This window comes from Aegilops tauschii, chromosome 3, assembly GCF_002575655.3.
Source record: "Aegilops tauschii subsp. strangulata cultivar AL8/78 chromosome 3, Aet v6.0, whole genome shotgun sequence".
NCBI lineage: Eukaryota > Viridiplantae > Streptophyta > Magnoliopsida > Poales > Poaceae > Aegilops > Aegilops tauschii.
The window spans coordinates 159,842,336-159,861,094 of NC_053037.3; positions in this window are offsets into that span (position 1 = coordinate 159,842,336).

Sequence of the window (18,759 nt, forward strand, 5' to 3'; positions counted from 1 at the left end):
GCTCGATGTTATCCTATCAAATTGTTACAAGTCGTGCAATTATTTTCACCCATCCGGAGTATTTCAGGAGTTGTTTTCCGTCTCAATTAACCGGAGGCCTCCATTTCAGAATATTTCGTCGTTCTAAGTTTTCTAATCCGTTCTCCGATTATTCTATATCCGTGCCCCTTCGGTCGTCTCAATATTCTTCCGGTGTTTCATTCAAGTCTGCTTCTATCAGCTCGCGATCTCTTCTTTCAATTGCATCTTGATTCCCTCATGTATATTCGTGCTTTTCCTATTTTTCCCGGTGAGTCATCCTCCTTCGTCAGTCAGTTTTGAATTCTAACGGTGGTTCGTTCAAGATTCCTTCTGTTGTTATCATATCAATTAATTTGTTCTTTCTAAATCCTACCGGTGGTTCATGAAGACTTTCGCAAGTTTTGCGAAATATCCCCCCTTAATCTTTTCCAATGTGAATAAGTAGTATGCAAATCCATTGTTTCTCATCTATTTAATTGGTGGAGGATAAGCATAACGTAATTCTTATTCTTCTTTCTTCATGTGGATTAATCTTTTGTTTTCGGAGATTGATCATCTCATCACATTCTCGGTCCAAGTGTTTTCATCTTTTCTTCCCCGGAGTTCAAATTTCCTCGGCCTTTTCGTCGGAACCTCCATCGGAATCATCGCAAGGCTTTAATCTTGTTTCTTTGCTTCCTTCAATTTTTTCTCGGCATCTTTTTGTTACCGGAGTTCTTCACGGTGGCTCGTCATGATTTTTTTTTCTCAAGTGTTCATCAAGATTCTTATCGAAGGAGCTCAAGTACCTTTCCTTCTTACTTTCCGAAGTGCAATTAATTCTTTGTATTCTTTTGAAGTGGAGTTTTGCATTTCCTCGTTCTTCTCAGCTATCCAATCATTTCCGGTTGTGGCCGGTTATCACCTTATGATCTTGAGATGTTACCTATAAGACCACAACAAACTTATTCTTTTGTTGCCGAATTTCCAACAACTCCGTTAAATCCTCTCTTCTAAGGTTGTTTTCTATTTCATTCGTGGCACAAGTTGTCATTTTCTTCTCCTCTATTTTCATTCAACTCTTTCAATTCTTTCCGGAGGTTTGTGTCGTGTCTTCATCAAGTATCATTCCATTCCCTTTAGCTTGTGTTCTATTCATCAATGTTTCAGCCGGAGTGCTGCCTAAATCTTTTCAGTCTTATTCGTTTCTTATCTCGTTCTAACCGGGGTGGTTTCAGAGTCTATCTGATTCCGTGAGCATTTGAATCTCGTCATTCTCGTCGTTCCTCTCTTCTTCTCGAGTGTTCTTGACGTTGTTCATCCTCACTGTTTTGTTCTTATTTCACCTCATCCTTTTCCCTTCCGTCCTGGTTCTAAGATCTCGGGACGAGATCTCTTGTTAGTGGAGGAGTGTTGTAACGCCCCGGATCTGATGCGCCAGGTGTCACCCAGTTATTCGCTGTCGTTGCCATGTCATTTTCTTGCGTGTTGCATTTTGCCATGTCATCATCTGCATTTCATATCATGTCATCATGTGCATCGCATTTGCATACGTGTTCGTCTCATGCATCCGAGCATTTTCCCCGTTGTCCGTTTTGCAATCCGGCACTCCCATCTCCTCCGGCGCACCCCTCTTATTTATTTTCGTGAGCGGGTGTCAAACGTTCTTGGAATGGACCGAGGCTTGTCAAGTGGCCTTGGTATACCACCGGTCATGTTTCGTTCCATTTGGAGGTCGTTTGGTACTCCAACGGTTAACCGGGTAACCGCAAAGTCCGTTTGTGTGTTGCAGCAAAACCCCCCTTCTAACCGCCCCAAAACCCCTCTGAGTCTCCGCCATGCTCTCGGTCGTTCGATCACGATCGCGTGGGCGAAAACTGCACCTCGTTTGGACTCTCCTAGCTCCCTCTATCTATAAATAGGTCCTCCCCTTCCATTTTCGCGAATGAAACCCCCCTAACCCTAGCCCATCTCCTCCCACCACGCCGGACACGTCTGCCCCGCCGCCGGACGCGTCCATCACCGCCTCCCGCACCAACCGCAGCGCGCCACTTGGCCTCCCGCGCCGTCCCCGCCGCCGCGGCCCGCCGGGCCCAGGCGCGGCCCGCCCAGGCCCGCGCGGCCGCCCGTCCGCCTCGCCGCGCCCCCGCGCGTCCCCGCTCGCCCGCGCCTCCGAGGGCCGCCGCTCGCCGGCCGCCTCGGCTCCGCCCCCAGGGTCGCCGGAGCCCCTCTGCCCCGCCGGCGCCCTCTGCCACCGTCGCCCTGAGGCGCCCGCACCGCGCCCCGCGCGTCACCCGACCCCGCCGCCGTCCTTCGCGCCGCCCGGCTCCCGCCGTCGCGCCCCTCGCCGAGCGCCGCCGAGCTCCTCCCGTCGCCCGCCTCTCCGCACCTCTCCCTTCGCCTCCTCGCCGGATCCCGGCCGCCGCCGCACCCTCCGCCGCCTCGCCGTCAGCGCGCCTCCTCGCCCGCCCCTCGGCGCCGTCCCGGGCCCCCACCGGCCTCCTCCTCACCGGAGCCCTCGCCGGAGCCGCTCCGCCGTCGCAGGAGTCGGGGTGGATGAGATCCACCCACTCCAGCAACCAAACACCTCCCCCGTACCCGGATCTGCTCGTCCCCGTACGTCCCCGTTCAATTTTCTGCGAAGTGAAATTTGCCCGTCCCTAAATATTTGCTATATGTGGCTCTGTTCATCGCATCATAACTCTCTGCATACTGCTCCGTTTTGCGTGCATGATATATCGAAATATTCGTCTCGAGATGCTCTACATTTTGTTCCATTGTGCCATGTCTATTTGAGTCCATCTTGATGCCCAAATCATCGTTGCAAGAGTGCTAGTTGCTGTTATCTGCTGTTACTTACCAGAACTTGGTGATTTGTTATTTTTGTTGCATTTAATCTGTGCATCTTATGAGTATGAGCTTTACATGTGTTTTGTTGTATGCCATGCCGTCTTTCCAGGGGTGTATGCCATGTATTTTTGTGATCTCTGTGGTGACTAGCAAAAGCATGCAAACTAGGCTTCGTAATGTTTCTGATTTTAGAGAGTAGTTTTATTGTCTGTGACTGCTGTTATTTTGTTGCTATGTATCCATGTGGCTACAGAGAGATCCATGCTTATTTTGGAGATGTTCAGTAAGGATGTTTTGTAGATATTGTTGCAATTGATCGATTCCTGCCCTTGTTTGCAATTATGGAGTGCCCAGCATGACTCAATCTTGCTCTACTTTTGCTATAAAATATTTCTGGCAGATTGTTTACGTGTTATTCAAATTTGCCAAGCTTGTTGTAATTGATCCATATATGCTATGCTTTTGTTCTTGCCATGGATAGCTTCGTAAACATGCCATATTGCTGTAGGTATGCTTGTTTTGTCATCCATTGCTTTGTGGTGAGTGCATTAAGCTCACCAACATGCCCTCATATTATAGTTTCTGCCATGCTCTGTTTTCTGCTAAGTCTGAAACCTGTTAACAAAACTTGCTATGTTTCCACGGTTACCTTCATATCTTCTCTTCCTTTTTGGCTTATGGTCAGTAAGGGACTTTTGTCATATGCATTTGGTAGAATACTGCCATGCCTTGTTTTGCCATTTTAAGTTCCTGTAGCATGTTGATTTCGTGCTCTGAACATTGCTACCTGATGTTATTTCAGTCTTGTCCAGTAATTTCTGCTAAGTCTGTGAACCTGTTATTAATTGCAATCTTGCCATGTCCTTTTCAGCTTGTTCTAGTGATTTCTGGAGATAGCTCATTGTTCATGTTTTGTTGCGCTTTACCGGTACATCATGTCCATGCCTTTTGTTTTCATGTTGAGCTGCTGTAGCATATTGTTTTGATGCTTGCTAGTTGCCTAGTTGCTGTTATGGTCAGATTGTTGCTATGTCTTGTTTGGAGTGCATGTGTTGCACCGTTGCTCTGTTTTGAATGTGATCTATATGAAACTTGCATAGTTTTGCATGTAGTCTCATATTATCATGTTGCATCCTTGTTTTGAGGTGCTTGCTTGATGTTTGTATGTATTTTGCATCAATGCCATGTTTACCTTGTTTTGCTCATATCTTCTAGGCCGTAGCTCCGATTCTAATGAACTTTATATGTAACTTGACTAGAATTTCGTGTAGATCATCTTGGTGCTCTTTAACTTGCTGTTTAACAACTTGAATATAAGGTTTATTCAGTTTTGGACCAATTTCGAAATTTGCATATGAGGACTTACCGGATTTGTTATATGTTTTCCGGCCTCATTTAAACTTGCGTTGATGTGTTGCTCTTGTATGCATCATCTCTTGTCATGAGTAGCTTCATATAGTTTTTTCATGCATCATTCTTGGTGAGCATCATTCCTTGTTCATGTGTGGTGTGTTTACCTTGTTGTGTGCTTCTTCTCGATAGTTCCCGTGTCGTTGCGATCGTGAGGATTCGTTCGTCTTCGTGGCTTCATCTTCTTCATGGACTCGTTCTTCTTCCTAGCGGGATTTCAGGCAAGATGACCGTCACCTTGGATCTCATTACTATCATTGCTATGCTAGTTGCTTCGTTCTATCGCTATGCTGCGCTACCTATCACTTGCTCCTCAAGCCTCCCAAATTGCCATGAACCTCTAACCTTTGTCACCCTTCCTAGAAAACCGTTGTTTGGCTATGTTACCGCTTTACTCAGCCCCTCTTATAGCGTTGCTAGCTGCAGGCGAAGATGAAGATTGCTCCATGTTGGATTATGTTTATGTTGGGATATCACAATATCTCTTATATTATTAATGCATCTATATACTTGGTAAAGGGTGGAAGGCTCGGCCTTATGCCTGGTGTTTTGTTCCACTCTTGCCGCCATAGTTTCCGTCATACCGGTGTTATGTTCCTTGATTTTGCGTCCCTCGCACGGTTGGGTGATTTATGGGACCCCCTTGACAGTTCGCCTTGAATAAAATTCTTCCAGCAAGGCCCAACCTTGGTTTTACATTTGCCTCACCTAGCCTTTTTCCCTTGGGAGTCGCGCTCTCGAGGGCCATCTTCATTTTACCCCCCCCCCCGGGGCCAGTGCTTCTCCAAGTGCTGGTCCAAACCAAGCGATGTCCGGCGCCCCCTGGGCAACCAGGGTCTATGCCAACCTGACGTCTGGCTCATCCGGTGTGCCCTGAGAACGAGATATGTGCAGCTCCTATCGGGATTTGTCGGCACATCCGGGCGGCTTTGCTGGTTTTGTTTTACCATTGTCGAAATGTCTTGTAACTGGGATTCCGAGACTGATCGGGTCTTGCCGGGAGAAGGTTTATCCTTCATTGACCGTGAGAGCTTATGATGGGCTAAGTTGGGACACCCCTGCAGGGTATTATCTTTCGAAAGCCGTGCCCGCGGTTATGTGGCAGATGGGAATTTGTTAATATCCGGTTGTAGAGAACTTGACACTGGACCTTAATTAAAACGCATCAACCGCGTGTGTAGCCGTGATGGTCTCTTCACGGCGGAGTCCGGGAAGTGAACACGGTTTATGGGTTATGTTTTGACGTAAGTAGGAGTTCAGGATCACTTCTTGATCATTGCTAGTTTCACGTCCGTTCCTTTGCTTCTCTTCTCGCTCTCATTTGTGTAAGTTAGCCACCATACATTGCTTAGACGCTGCTGCAACCTCACCACTTATCCTTTCCATACCCTTTAAGCTTTTCTAGTCTTGATACCCACTTGGTAGTGGGATTGCTGAGTCCTTGTGGCTCGAGATTACTACAACACCAGTTGCAGGTACAGGTTGTGCGATGATCATGACGCGAGAGCGATTTTACTTGTTTTGGAGTTCTTCTTCTGCTTCTTCTTCGTTCAGGGGATAGGTTCCAGGTCGGCAGCCTGGGCTAGCAGGGTGGATGTTGTTTGAGTTTCTGTTTATGTTTCATCCGTAGCCGGATGTTGGTCTTATGTATGATGTATTGATGTATTCTTGCGGCATTTGTATGCCTTGTTTGTATCCCCATATATTATGTAATGTTGATGTAATGATATCCACCTTGCAATAGCGTCTTCAAGATGCGCTTCTATCCTTGGTGGGACCTTCGAGTTCCTTTATGATAGGGTCGCATCTTCGGCGTGACAGTTAGGCCATCATCTGTTGGTGGCATACCGAAATCACTCATGATTGCAAGCAAAGGATAGATCTGACGAGAAAACGACGAACGAAAAAGAGGGTGAATAAAAACGGCAAATTTTTGTGAAGTGGGGGAGGAAAACGAGAGGAAAATGGCAAATAATGTAAATTGCAAGGATATGACATTTGTGATTAGGAACCTGGTATATGTTGAAAATCCTCCCGGAAAACGACGCCAGAAATTCCTTTTGATGTGGCTTGAAGCTATGTTGGTATTTCCCCAAAGAGGAAGGGATGATGCAGCAGAGCGGCGGTAGGTATTTCCCTCAGCTATGAGACCAAGGTTATCGAACCAGTAGGAGAAGCAAGTAACACAACGTAAACATCCCCTGCACACAAATAACAAATACTTGCAACCCGACGTGTAAAGGGGATTGTCAATCCCTTTCGGGTAGCGGCGCCCCAAGATAGGCAAACGGACGTGAATAAAATTGTAGTAGATTGATAGATCGAACGCCAAATAAAATAAATAAGAATAAAACACAGCAAGGTATTTTTTGTATTTTTGGTTTAATAGATCTGAAAATAAAAGCAAAGGAAAAGTAGATCGCAAAGGCAAATAATATGAGAAAGAGACCCGGGGGCCGTAGGTTTCACTAGTGGCTTCTCTCGAGAAAAATAGCAAACGATGGGTAAACAAATTACTGTTGTGTAGTTGATAGAACTTCAAAAAATCATGATGCTATCCAGGCAATGATCATTACATAGGCATCACGTCCAAGATTAGTAGACCGACTCCTGCCTGCATCTACTACTATTACTCCACACATCGACCGCTATCCAGCATGCATCTAGTGTATTAAGTTCATGGGGAAACGGAGTAATGCAATAAGAACGATGACATGATGTAGACAAGATCTTTCTATGTAGAGATAGACCCCATCGTTTTATCCTTAGTAGCAATGATACATACATGTCGGTTCCCCATATGTCACTGGGATCAAGCACCGTAAGATCGAACCCACTACAAAGCACCTCTTCCCATTGCAAGATAAATAGATCAAGTTGGCAAAACAAAACCCAAATATCGGAGATATTGATTGTAAAAATCTATTAGTTATCGAAACGGAGTACTACGCGCATGCTCCTAGGGGATAGATTGGTAGGAAAAGACCATCGCTCGTCCCCGACCGTCACTCATAAGGAAGACAATCAATAAATAAATCATGCTCCGACTTCATCACATAACGGTTCACCATACGTGCATGCTACGGGAATCACAAACTTTAGAACAAGTATTTATCAAATCCACAACTACTCAACTAGCATCACTCTAATATCACCATCTTCGTATCTCAAAACAATTATCAAGTATCAAACTTCTCATAATATTTAATGCACTCTATATGATAGTTTTTATTATACCTATCTTGGATGCTCATCACTTAAGGACTAAAATTTTAACTAAAGCAAATTACCATGCTGTTCTAAAAGACTCTAAAAATAATATAAGTGAAGCATGAGAGATCAACTATTTCTATAAAATAAAACAACCGCCGTGCTCTAAAAGATATACGTGAAGCACTAGAGCAAAAATTTCTAGCTCAAAAGATATAAGTGAAGCACATAGAGTATTCTAATAAATTCCGATTCATGTGTGCCTCTCCCAAAAGGTGTGTACAACAAGGATGATTGTGGTAAACTAGAAAGAAAAGACTCAAATCATACAAGAGGCTCCAAGCAAAACACATATCATGTGGTGAATAAAAATATAGCATCAAGTAAAGTTACCGATGGACGAAGACAAAAGAGGGGATGCCTTCCGGGGCATCCCCAAGCTTAGGCTTTTGGTTGTCCCTGGATTTTGCCTTGGGGTGCCTTGGGCATCCCCAATCTTAGGCTCTTGCCACTCCATGTTCCATAATCCATCAAATCTTTACCCAAAAACTTGAAAACTTCACAACACAAAACTCAACAGAAAATCTCATGAGCTCCGTTAGTGAAATAAAACAAACCACCAATTTAAGGTACTGTAATGAAATCATTCTTTATTTATATTGGTGTTAAACCTACTGTATTCCAACTTCTCTATGTTTCATACCATCTGATACTAGCCATAGATTCATCAAATAAGCAAACAACACACGAAAAACAGAATATGTCAAAAACAGAACAGTCTGTAGTAATCTGCATCTAATCCAAACTTCTGGAACTCAAAAAAATCTACCAAAATAGGACGACCTAGATAATTTGTTTACTGATCTACTGCAATTGGAAACGGTATTTTATCACGTTCTGGTGATTTTTAACAATTGTTTTCGTGAGCAGAAAGTTTTTGACTTTTTCAGCAAGATCAAATAACTATCATCCAAGAAGATCCTATAGGTTTTACTTGGCACAAACACTAATTAAAACATAAAACCACATCTATCCAGAGGCTGGATGAAATATTTATTGAATAACAACAAGAAAAAATATTGGGTTATGTCCCAACAAGCGCTTTTCTTTAAAGCCTTTTAGCTATGCATTGATAATTTTAATGATGCTCACATGAAAGACAAGAATTGAAGAACAAAGAGAGCATCATAAAACATGTGACAAACACACTTAAGCTAATATAATTACTATGCATAGGTATTTTATTAGCAAGCAAATTATCAAGGCGAACAAAAACTAGCATATGCATGGAAGAAGAAAGGAACAATAGCAATCTCAACATAACGAGAGGTAATTTAGTAAGATAAACATTTCTACAACCATATTTTCCTCTCTCATAACAATTACATGTAGGATCATAGGAAAATTCAAAAAAATAGCTATCACATAACATATTCTCAACCTTATCCACATGCATGCGAAGTTGACACTCTTCCAAAGTACTGGGATTATCATTAACTAAAGTCATGACCTCTCCAAACCCACTTTTATCAAAAATACCATAAGATTGAACATTCTCCAAATATGTGGGATCTAAAGTTGACACTCTTCCAAACCCACTTTCAATATTATTGCAAACACTATTATCAATCTCATATTCATCATGGGGCTTAAATAAATTTTCAAGATCATAAGAAGAATCACCCCAATCATGATCATTGCAACAAGTAGTAGACATAGCAAAATTAGCATCCCCAAGCTTAGGGTTTTGCATATCATTAACACAATTGACAGTAATAGAATTTATAATAACATCATTGCAATCATGCTTTTTATTCAAAGATCTATCATGAATCACTTCATAAAGCACTTCATGACAATTTTCAGATTCACGGATTTCAAGCAAAATTTCATAAAGATAATCTAGTGCACAAAACTCACTAGTAATTGGTTCATCATAATTGGATCTCTTAAAAAGATTAGCAAGCGGATGAGGATCCATAGATCTTAGGTTCTCTGTTTAGCAATAAATAAACAACTATTCCAACCAAACAAGCAAACGAGCCAAGTAATACATCAAAGCAAACGAAAAGACGAACAGAAGAAGGGTGAATAAAACGGCAAGGGTGAAGTGGGGGAGAGGAAAACGAGAGGCAAATGGAAAATAATGTAATGCGAGGGATAAGAGTTTGTGATGGGTACTTGGTATGTCTTGACTTGTGCGTAGACTCCACCGCAACGGTGCCAGAAATCCTTATTGCTACCTCTTGAGCACTGCGTTGGTTTTCCCTTGAAGAGGAAAGGGTGATGCAACAAAGTAGCGTAAGTATTTCCCTCGGTTTTTGAGAACCAAGGTATCAATCCAGTATGAGACCACACGCAAGTCCCTCGTTCCTACACAAACAAATAAGAACCTTGCAACCAACGCGATAAAGGGGTTGTCAATCCCTTCACGGCCACTTGCAAACGTGAGATCTGATAGAGATAATAAGATAAATATTTTTGGTATTTTTATGATATAGATTGAAAAGTAAAGATTGCGAAATAAACGGCGACAGAAATAGCTAGTTGATGGGAGATTAATATGATGGAAAATAGACCCGGGGGCCATAGGTTTCACTAGTGGCTTCTCTCAAGATAGCATAAATATTACGGTGGGTGAACAAATTACCGTCGAGCAATTGATAGAGTAGTGCATAGTTATGAGAATATCTAGGCATGATCATGTATATATGCATCACGTCCGCGACAAGTAGACCGAAATGATAATGCATCTACTACTATTACTCCACACATCGACCGCTATCTAGCATGCATCTAGAGTATTAAGTCATAAGAACAGAGTAATGCATTAGGCAACATGACATGATGTAGAGTGATAAACTCAAGAAATATGATACAAACCCCATCTTTTTATCCTCGATGGCAACAATACAATACGTGTCGTTTCCCTTTCTGTCACTGGGATCGAGCACCGCATGATTGAACCCAAAGCTAAGCACTTCTCCCATTGCAAGAAAGATCAATCTAGTAGGCCAAACCAAACTGATAATTCGAAGAGACTTGCAAAGATAACCAATCATACATAAAAGAATTCAGAGGAGATTCAAATATTGTTCATAGATAATCTTGATCATAAACCCACAATTCATCGGATCTCGACAAACACACCGCAAAACGAGTTACATTGAATAGATCTCCAAGAAGATCGAGGAGAACTTTGTATTGAGATCCAAAGAGAGAGAAGAAGCCATCTAGCTAATAACTATGGACCCGAAGGCCTGAGGTAAACTACTCACACATCATCGGAGAGGCTATGGTGTTGATGTAGAAGCCCTCCGTGATCGATGCCCCCTCCGGCGGAGCGCCGGAAAAGGCCCCAAGATGGGATCTCATGGGTACAGAAGGTTGTGGCGGTGGAAATAGGGTTTCGTGGTGCTCCTGGATGTTTTCGGGGTATATGGATATATAGGAGGAAGAAGTAGGTCGGTGGAGCTGCGAGGGGCCCACGACGGTGGGGGGCGCGCCTCCCTGCCTCGTGGCCTCCTCGCTTCTTTCTTGACGTCCACTCCAAGTCCCCTGGATCTCGATTGTTCCAAAAATAACTCTCCCGAAGGTTTCATTCTGTTTGGACTCCGTTTGATATTCCTTTTCTGCGAAACACTGAAATAGGCAAAAAAACAACAATTTGCACTGGGCCCTCGGTTAATAGGTTAGTCCCAAAAATGATATAAAAGTGCTTAGTAAAGCCCATTAAACATCCAAAACAGATAATATAATAGCATGGAACAATCAAAAATTATAGATACGTTGGAGACGTATCACGCCCCTGAGGAGGTCTTGTGTCGTCCGCCTCGCGAGGCTTGGCCCCTCGCGAGGGTCTTGAGTGTTTGCTGGTGAAGATGGGTCGTACGGGCCCGCTGGTGGAGCCTGATACGTTTCCAACGTATCTATAATTTTTGATTGTTCCATGCTATTATATTATCTGTTTTGGATGTTTATGGGCTTTATTAAATACTTTTATATTATTTTTGGGACTAACCTATTGACCCAGAGCCCAGTGCAAGTTCCTGTTTTTTCCCTTGTTTCAGTGTTTCGAAGAAAAGGAATATCAAACGGAGTCGAAAAGGAATGAAACCTTCTGGAGAAGTTATTTTTGGAAGGAAAGCTACCCGATAGACTTGGAGTGCACGTCAGGAAAGAAACGAGGGAGCCACGAGGCAGGGGGGCGCGCCCACCCCCCTGGGCGCGCCCTCCACCCTCATGGGCCCCTCGTGGCTCCCCTGACGTATTTCTTCCGCCTATATATATCCATATACCCTAAATCCTACGGGGAACAGAATAGATCGGGAGTTCCGCCGCCGCAAGCCTCTGTAGCCACCAAAACCCAATCGGGACCCTGTTCCGGCACCCTGCCGGAGGGGGGAACCCTCACCGGTGGCCATCTTCATCATCCCGGCGCTCTCCATGATGAGGAGGGAGTAGTTCACCCTCAGGGCTGAGGGTATGTACCAGTAGCTATGTGTTTGATCTCTCTCTCTCGTGTTCTTGATTTGGTACGATCTTGATGTATCGCGAGCTTTGCTATTATAGTTGGATCTTATGTTTCTTCTCCCCCTCTACTCTCTGTTAATGGATTGAGTTTTCCCTTTGAAGTTAGCTTATCGGATTGAGTCTTTAATGATTTGAGAACACTTGATGTATGTCTTGCCGTGCGTATCTGTGGTGACAATGGGATATCACGTGATTCACTTGATGTATGTTTTGGTGATCAACTTGCGGGTTCCGCCCATGAACCTATGCATAGGGGTTGGCACACGTTTTTGTCTTGATTCTCCGATAGAAACTTTGGGGCACTCTTTGAGGTTCTATGTGTTGGTTAAATAGATGAATCTGAGATTGTGTCATGCATATCGTATAATCATACCCACGGATACTTGAGGTGACATTGGAGTATCTAGGTGACATTAGGGTTTTGGTTGATTTGTGTCTTAAGGTGTTATTCTAGTACGAACTCTAGGGCTGTTTGTGACACTTATAGGAATAGCCCAACGGATTGATTGGAAAGAATAACTTTGAGGTGGTTTCGTACCCTACCATAATCTCTTCTTTTGTTCTCCACTATTGGTGACTTTGGAGTGACTCTTTGTTGCATGTTGAGGGATAGTTATATGATCCAATTATGTTATTATTGTTGAGAGAACTTGCACTAGTGAAAGTATGAACCCTAGGCCTTGTTTCAATGCATTGCAATATCGTTTGTGCTCACTTTTATCATTAGTTACCTTGTTGTTTTTATATTTTCAGATTACAAAAACCTATATCTACTATCCATATTGCACTTGTATCACCATATCTTGCCAAACTAGTGCACCTATACAATTTACCATTGTATTGGGTGTGTTGGGGACACAAGAGACTCTTTGTTATTTGGTTGCAGGGTTGTTTGAGAGAGACCATCTTCATCCTACGCCTCCCACGGATTGATAAACCTTAGGTCATCCACTTGAGGGAAACTTGCTATTGTCCTACAAACCTCTGCACTTGGAGGCCCAACAACGTCTACAAGAAGAAGGTTGTGTAGTAGACATCAGAGCCAAACCGTGGGCCGCGGACAGGCAAGTCTGGGGACCCCCGTTCCCAGAATGCCAATAGTAGCCCCCGGGCCCAAGGCGCGCTCGGACTTGGCTTCGAGGCGAAGCCAGGGGCAAGTGTGGAGCGCCGCAGGCCCCAATAGCCCGCGGCCTTGGTCGACGCGTGGAGATTGATTGGACGTGGGCATCTTCACTTCCCCACGCTGCCTCGGCAACTGCCAAACTTGACGAGTCCCTGCCGCATGCAAGGAAAAACCATCATCACCTGTGATCGTGGGGGTCACTGGTTGGCCTTCTCCTGCTATAAATGGGGAGGGGGCGGAGCCCCCATCGCCCATCTCTTCCTGCTCCGCTCGTTTCTTCTCCCCTGCTTCTTTGCCAGTAGTGACACGCATGGCGCCAATTCGAAGGTTCTCGGCCGCGGAGAAGGGAAAAACCCCCCGCGATGAGCCCGGGCCACTTCCGCCGAAGAAGTGGTTGGCCCCCCACCGTGACGTAGTCGTGAGGCCGGAGGTGTCGAGGCCTTGGTGCGAGCGGCCACCCCCGGGGTATCTGCTGCCTCTGTATGCCCAAGTCGAGGGCTCCGGGGGAAGAGACGGCGAGCGGCGCCGCCCACGGCGTGGCCGCGGTCGCCGCGCCGTGGCGATGCACGTTGTCGCCCCAGGAGCCCACATCGCGGACTCTTCGCACGAACTCGTGATGTGGGTGGTGATGCCCCGCGCACTTGGATTCGCTTCCCGCGGTTCTTCTCCGCCGGGATGTCGCCGAGGGGACCCCTCGAGTTGTGGCTTCAGCACACCAACTGTGATGCCCCGGGGACCGGAGCGGAGATTGAAGTCGTCTCCCCAGGCAAGATCTTCATGACCCGCGGCTGGAGCGAGGTGGCTCGAGTTTGCTGCTCAGAAGGCGCTCTCGCTATCCATTTCGAGTATGATGGCGCTTCCACCATGTTCTTCAAGGTTTTCGACGAGGAAGGCCGCTGCCTGGAGTACTGTCCAGGAGGAGGTCGTCAGGGTGGTGAACCAACCAGCGCTGAACCTTGCTCTTGGTCCTACCAGTAGCTCCTCCAGCAGCAGCAGCGGCGCTTGGGAGTCCAGTGACTCTCCCGAGCCCTACGAGACCCCGGAGATGAGCGACAATAGCTACGTGCCCCCGAGTTCTCGCCGCGCTCAGAGCAAGGCCGCAGCGTCCGGTCGCCGCCGTCGCTGATATTGATAGGGTTGGTGCCGGCCTCTCGAGGCCCACTGTTGATGATGGCGTCGGCCGCGCCGGCACGCACAGATAGGACCCCTAGAAACTCCCTTCTTTCGTTCCCTGTGAGGAATCGAGACGAACCCCGTGGGGCGTGTAAAAGGTCTGTAGTGTCTTTTGTTGATATTGCCCTTATTATGAAAATTTGTGGTTGCATGTCCTGTTTCGGCTTAGTCTCCCCTTTCCAGCCCCGCGGCAGCTTGGTGCTCTGTGCCGACAGGTCCCGGTCCCCAGGCAGGCTGCAGCCGTCGCTAGTATGCCAGGTCGCGATGCCGTGGTCAAGGCCAGGAGGTGAGCGGCCCGAGGTCCAGTAAGAGCTCCTGAGGCGCGATGCTCAAGAGGTCCCCTTTAGCGCGCAAGCGGCCACCGGGAGGTAAGAAAGGGAGGCGACGTTCCCGCAACAGGGTTGCAGCAAGTGAGAATCCCTATGTCGTAGCGACTGGTTGACCCGGGCGCGAAACTTATCTTGGCAGTCCGGAGTCGGTTCCTTGTGATGCGCTAGACTCGTGCGTCGGCGGTCATAGCGCAGCCAGGTTAGGCCCGTGCGAGCCTTCCCCTCTTCTCCACGCTCTTCTATGTGCTCTACGTCATCAGGTCCCGGCCTTCGAGCGAGCTCAGCCGCCGCTGGTATGCCAGGTCACAATGCCGTGGTCAAGGCCAGGGGGTGAGGGCTAGAGAGCCAGTAAGAGCTCCTGAGTCGCGATGCTCAGGAGCCCCCCTTTTAACGCGCAAGCAAATTGCATGGGAGAAGAGGGAGCCCGCGGTACCGCCCGCTGTTATCCTCGAGAGGTTCCTGCAGGTTAGCACGAGGAGGGACACAGATTGCCCCTACGATTGCCGGTCCGCCGCTGGCTGCTCCGCAAGAAGGTGAAGGCAATGAGGGCCTGGTGAGGTGACGTGCGCTGGGCGTGCCGCGAGTCAGAGCTTGACCGCTCAGATTTGTCGACGTTGCAGGGACAGACCCGAGCACAAGCGTTGTGCTAGCATGAGCAGCTCCGGTAGTGGGCGATGATCAAGCAGGTGATACGATAGATAAATTGTGCATGGAAAACGAACTAGCTTAGGTAAATGCAGGAACGATACATGCCATTGAGTCAGACCCGAGCGGCTTGGGGATGATGCAGCCCGAGGGGCGCCCCCAGCAGAGTAAGCTAAAGACATAAAAAAGGATACATGCCGCAGGGACGGACCCACGCGGCCTGGGAGTGATGCGGCCCAGAGGGCGCTCCCAGCTAAATAAACTTGGAAAATGTCACCTGGTTCCGTTGTCGAAGGGGTGTTGGGGTAGCTGAAGACACGTGGCGGTGGGGTTGCTCCTCATGAGCCACCGGGACCCTGAGCCTCGGGAGGCTCTGGGGATCTAGACGATTCCTTGAGGACCGTCTCCATCTCCTCCAGGACTGCGTGATGCCTGGCCTCCTGAGCCGCCAAGACGCTCCGCGGGTTGCGCTGATAGGTGGCCACCATGCTCGGCAGGCCGAATGGCATGCAAACATAGCTATGAGGTGGGCCCTGGCAACGTCCCACGCGCGAAGGCCAGAAGAGCTCCTAAGATGCGGCCTTGTTGAGCCCTGGGATGTCGATGCAGATGCGCAGCCCGCCATCCTCGCCTGGATGGGGAGCCGCGCCCGGTGAGAGGCGATCGCCGCGCATGGCCCTTGCTTCTTGAAGCTCTTGGGTAGTCTGCGTGATGAACTCCTAAGCACCAGGCGCTCCTCGCCCGGTGCCCTCCTGAGGGAAACGTGCCGCAAAGCACGCCTCCATGTGGTGCCCGAGCGCCTCCCTCGTGATGTTGGCTAGGTCTGAAGCCCTCCAGAAGAGAACCCCCGAGCCCTGCCCAAGGAGGGCGCCGGGCGCGTCTTCCTATGCGCGGGAAGGAGGCACCCCATCTGAGGGCGCAGGTCTTGAGGTGGTGCTGCTGGTGATGCCGCTCTCCTGAGGCCCTATACGGAGCAGCTGCTTCTTCTTGGGGATGGCCTTAGGAGGGTACATGATTCCTTCATTGTCGGGGTCTTCGATTGCTGCGGCTTGGAAGGCGCGCTCGAGTGAGCACACCGCATCTCTCTCCTCACAGGTGACTATAATGACACCACTAGTCCCTGGCATCTTGAGAACGTTGTAGACATGGTGGGTCTCCGCCATGAACTTAGCCAACGCTGGGTACCCGAGGATTGCGTTGTATGGCAGACGAATGTGGGCGACGTCGAAGTCGATGAGCTCGGTGTGGTAGTTGTCGCACCCACCGAAGGTGACAGGGAGGCGGACCTGCCTGATTGGGGTGGTGGAACCATAGGTCACTCCTGAGAAGGGCTTGGTCGGTTGCAGCTGATCATAGGGTACTTGAAGGCGATCGAACGTGTCGACGGACAGGACGTTAAGCCCCGCACCACCATCGATGAGGGTCTTGGTGACTTGGACGTTGCTGATGACGGGTGAGCAGAGCATGGGGAGAGCGCCAGCGGTGGCCGCGCACTTGAGCTGGTCCGCCGAGCTAAAAGTGATGGTGTACATGGACCACCTGAGTGGGCGTGTGGCCTCGAGCTTGGGAAGAGCCGCGTTCACCTCGCGAGCAAACTGCTTGAAGATGTGCTGGGAGGCTGGGGCTTGAGCTCCGCCCAAGATGCAGGCGATTGCGCGCTGCTCTTGGAAGCCCCTAGCCCCCTCGTCCTGATGGTGGTCGTCGTTCCTTCTTGGCGGTGGCGGTAGCAGAGGAAGGCCAGCGTTGCCCTGGGGGCGGTCCTCACGAGGCTGATCCCTCCAGGTACCCTCACGAGGCTGGTCCTGCCAACGATCCTCACGAGGCCGGTCGCGCCACTCCTGGCGAGGGCCGCGGTCGTCCAAGCGTCCTTCGCCGCATCCTCCTCCTCGGCCGTAGCCCCGGTCGTTGCGCTCGAGGCATCGACCAAAGCGTCCATCTCGAATGGCCCTGAGCTCTTGACAGTCGTTAGTGTTGTGGCTGTGTACATTGTGGAAGGCGCAGAACGGTCGTCTAGTCTTGGATGACCCGGGATGGTCTCGGCCGCGCTCCGTATCAGGCTCCGCCATGAGCACAGCCACTCCTTTGCGCTTCATGTCCTTGGCCTTGGCTTTCTTCTCTTCTGGGTCGGTAGCAGGGAGCTCGAGGAGGGAAAGGCGCCCTTCCTCAACTCTTGCGCACTTGGTCGCCAGGTTGAATAGCTCCAGAGCCGTGCATAGCTCCTCGTGGATGGCGAACTCCTCCTTCATCTTGACATCGCGGACGCCATCATAAAACGCCAAAATGATGGCCTCGTCCGTCACCTTGGGGATCTTAAGGCGAGCACAGTTGAAGCGCTAGATGTACTTCTGGAGGGTTTCCCCTGGTTGCTTCTTGATGCGCCGCTGGTCGCCTGCGGCTGGTGGACGGTCGCGAGTGCCCTGGAAGTTGGCGACGAAGTGGTCGCGCATCTCGCCCCAGGAAGAGATCGAGCCCGGGGGCAGGTTCAGGAGCCACGAGCGAGCGCCGTCCTTGAGAGCCATGGGGAACCAGTTCACCATGACCTTTTCGTCGCCATTGGCCGCCTCGATGCTCAGCTCATAGAGCTGCAGGAACTCTGCAAGGTCGGGGGTGCCGTCGCAGCGAGGAGGCAGATCCGGCTTGAACTTGCCCGGCCAGACGACGCCGCGCAGCTCAGGAGTGAAGGCGCGGCAGCCGGCCGTGGCCACCGGGGCCCGTCGTGGAGGCAGTGCTTGATCTTGGCATCCCCGCGCCACCATGGCAAGTGGCGCGTGGCCCTGCCGCGGCAAGAGATCCTGATGTGGCGGTGCTGGAAGCGGTGGAGCGTTCCCTTGCTACCAGGGAACTTCTTGCCGGCTTCCTTATTCGCGCGCGGGTGCCTGGCGCGACGGGTCGTGCCGCGGGGCCGCGCGTCTTGGCGCCAGGGCGCCGTCTTGAGGCAGAGGTGGCGGAGGTGCTCTATGGGCTACGTCGCCCACAGCTGGCGGAGGGCGAGGCAGCGAGAGGGTCGGTGTGGGGGAGCCCCCAGCGGCGCTGATGAGCTCAGCGATGCGATCAAACCAGTCCTTGTAGAGGTCGTCGACCGGGCGGTAGCGCAGGAGCTCGCGTGCCATGACCAGCACGGCATGCGCGTCTGTGGGAGCCGACAAGCATGAGACGACGAGCTGGCTAGGGTCAGCGACAGAGTGGCGGTGCGGCCATCCCGCCGCACGGGGGGGGGGGGGGGGGGGGGTGCAGAGAGGACGCTTGCTGCTCGTTTCCCGCCGGACCGGTGGCGGTGTTGGCGGCGGGTGACGGAGAATGATGGGGAGGCCCGCCGACAGGGGTTGTCTGAGCGACACGGGTGGAGAGAGCGGCCCGGCGCTCAGCGCGGGCCCGGCGAGCATCGGCCATGAACTTGGTGGAGTGGCGAAACGCAGATCGATGAGAGGAAAGCTTCAGCGCACCCCTACCTGGCGCGCCAGATGTCGGATCATGGGTTCCGGCAAA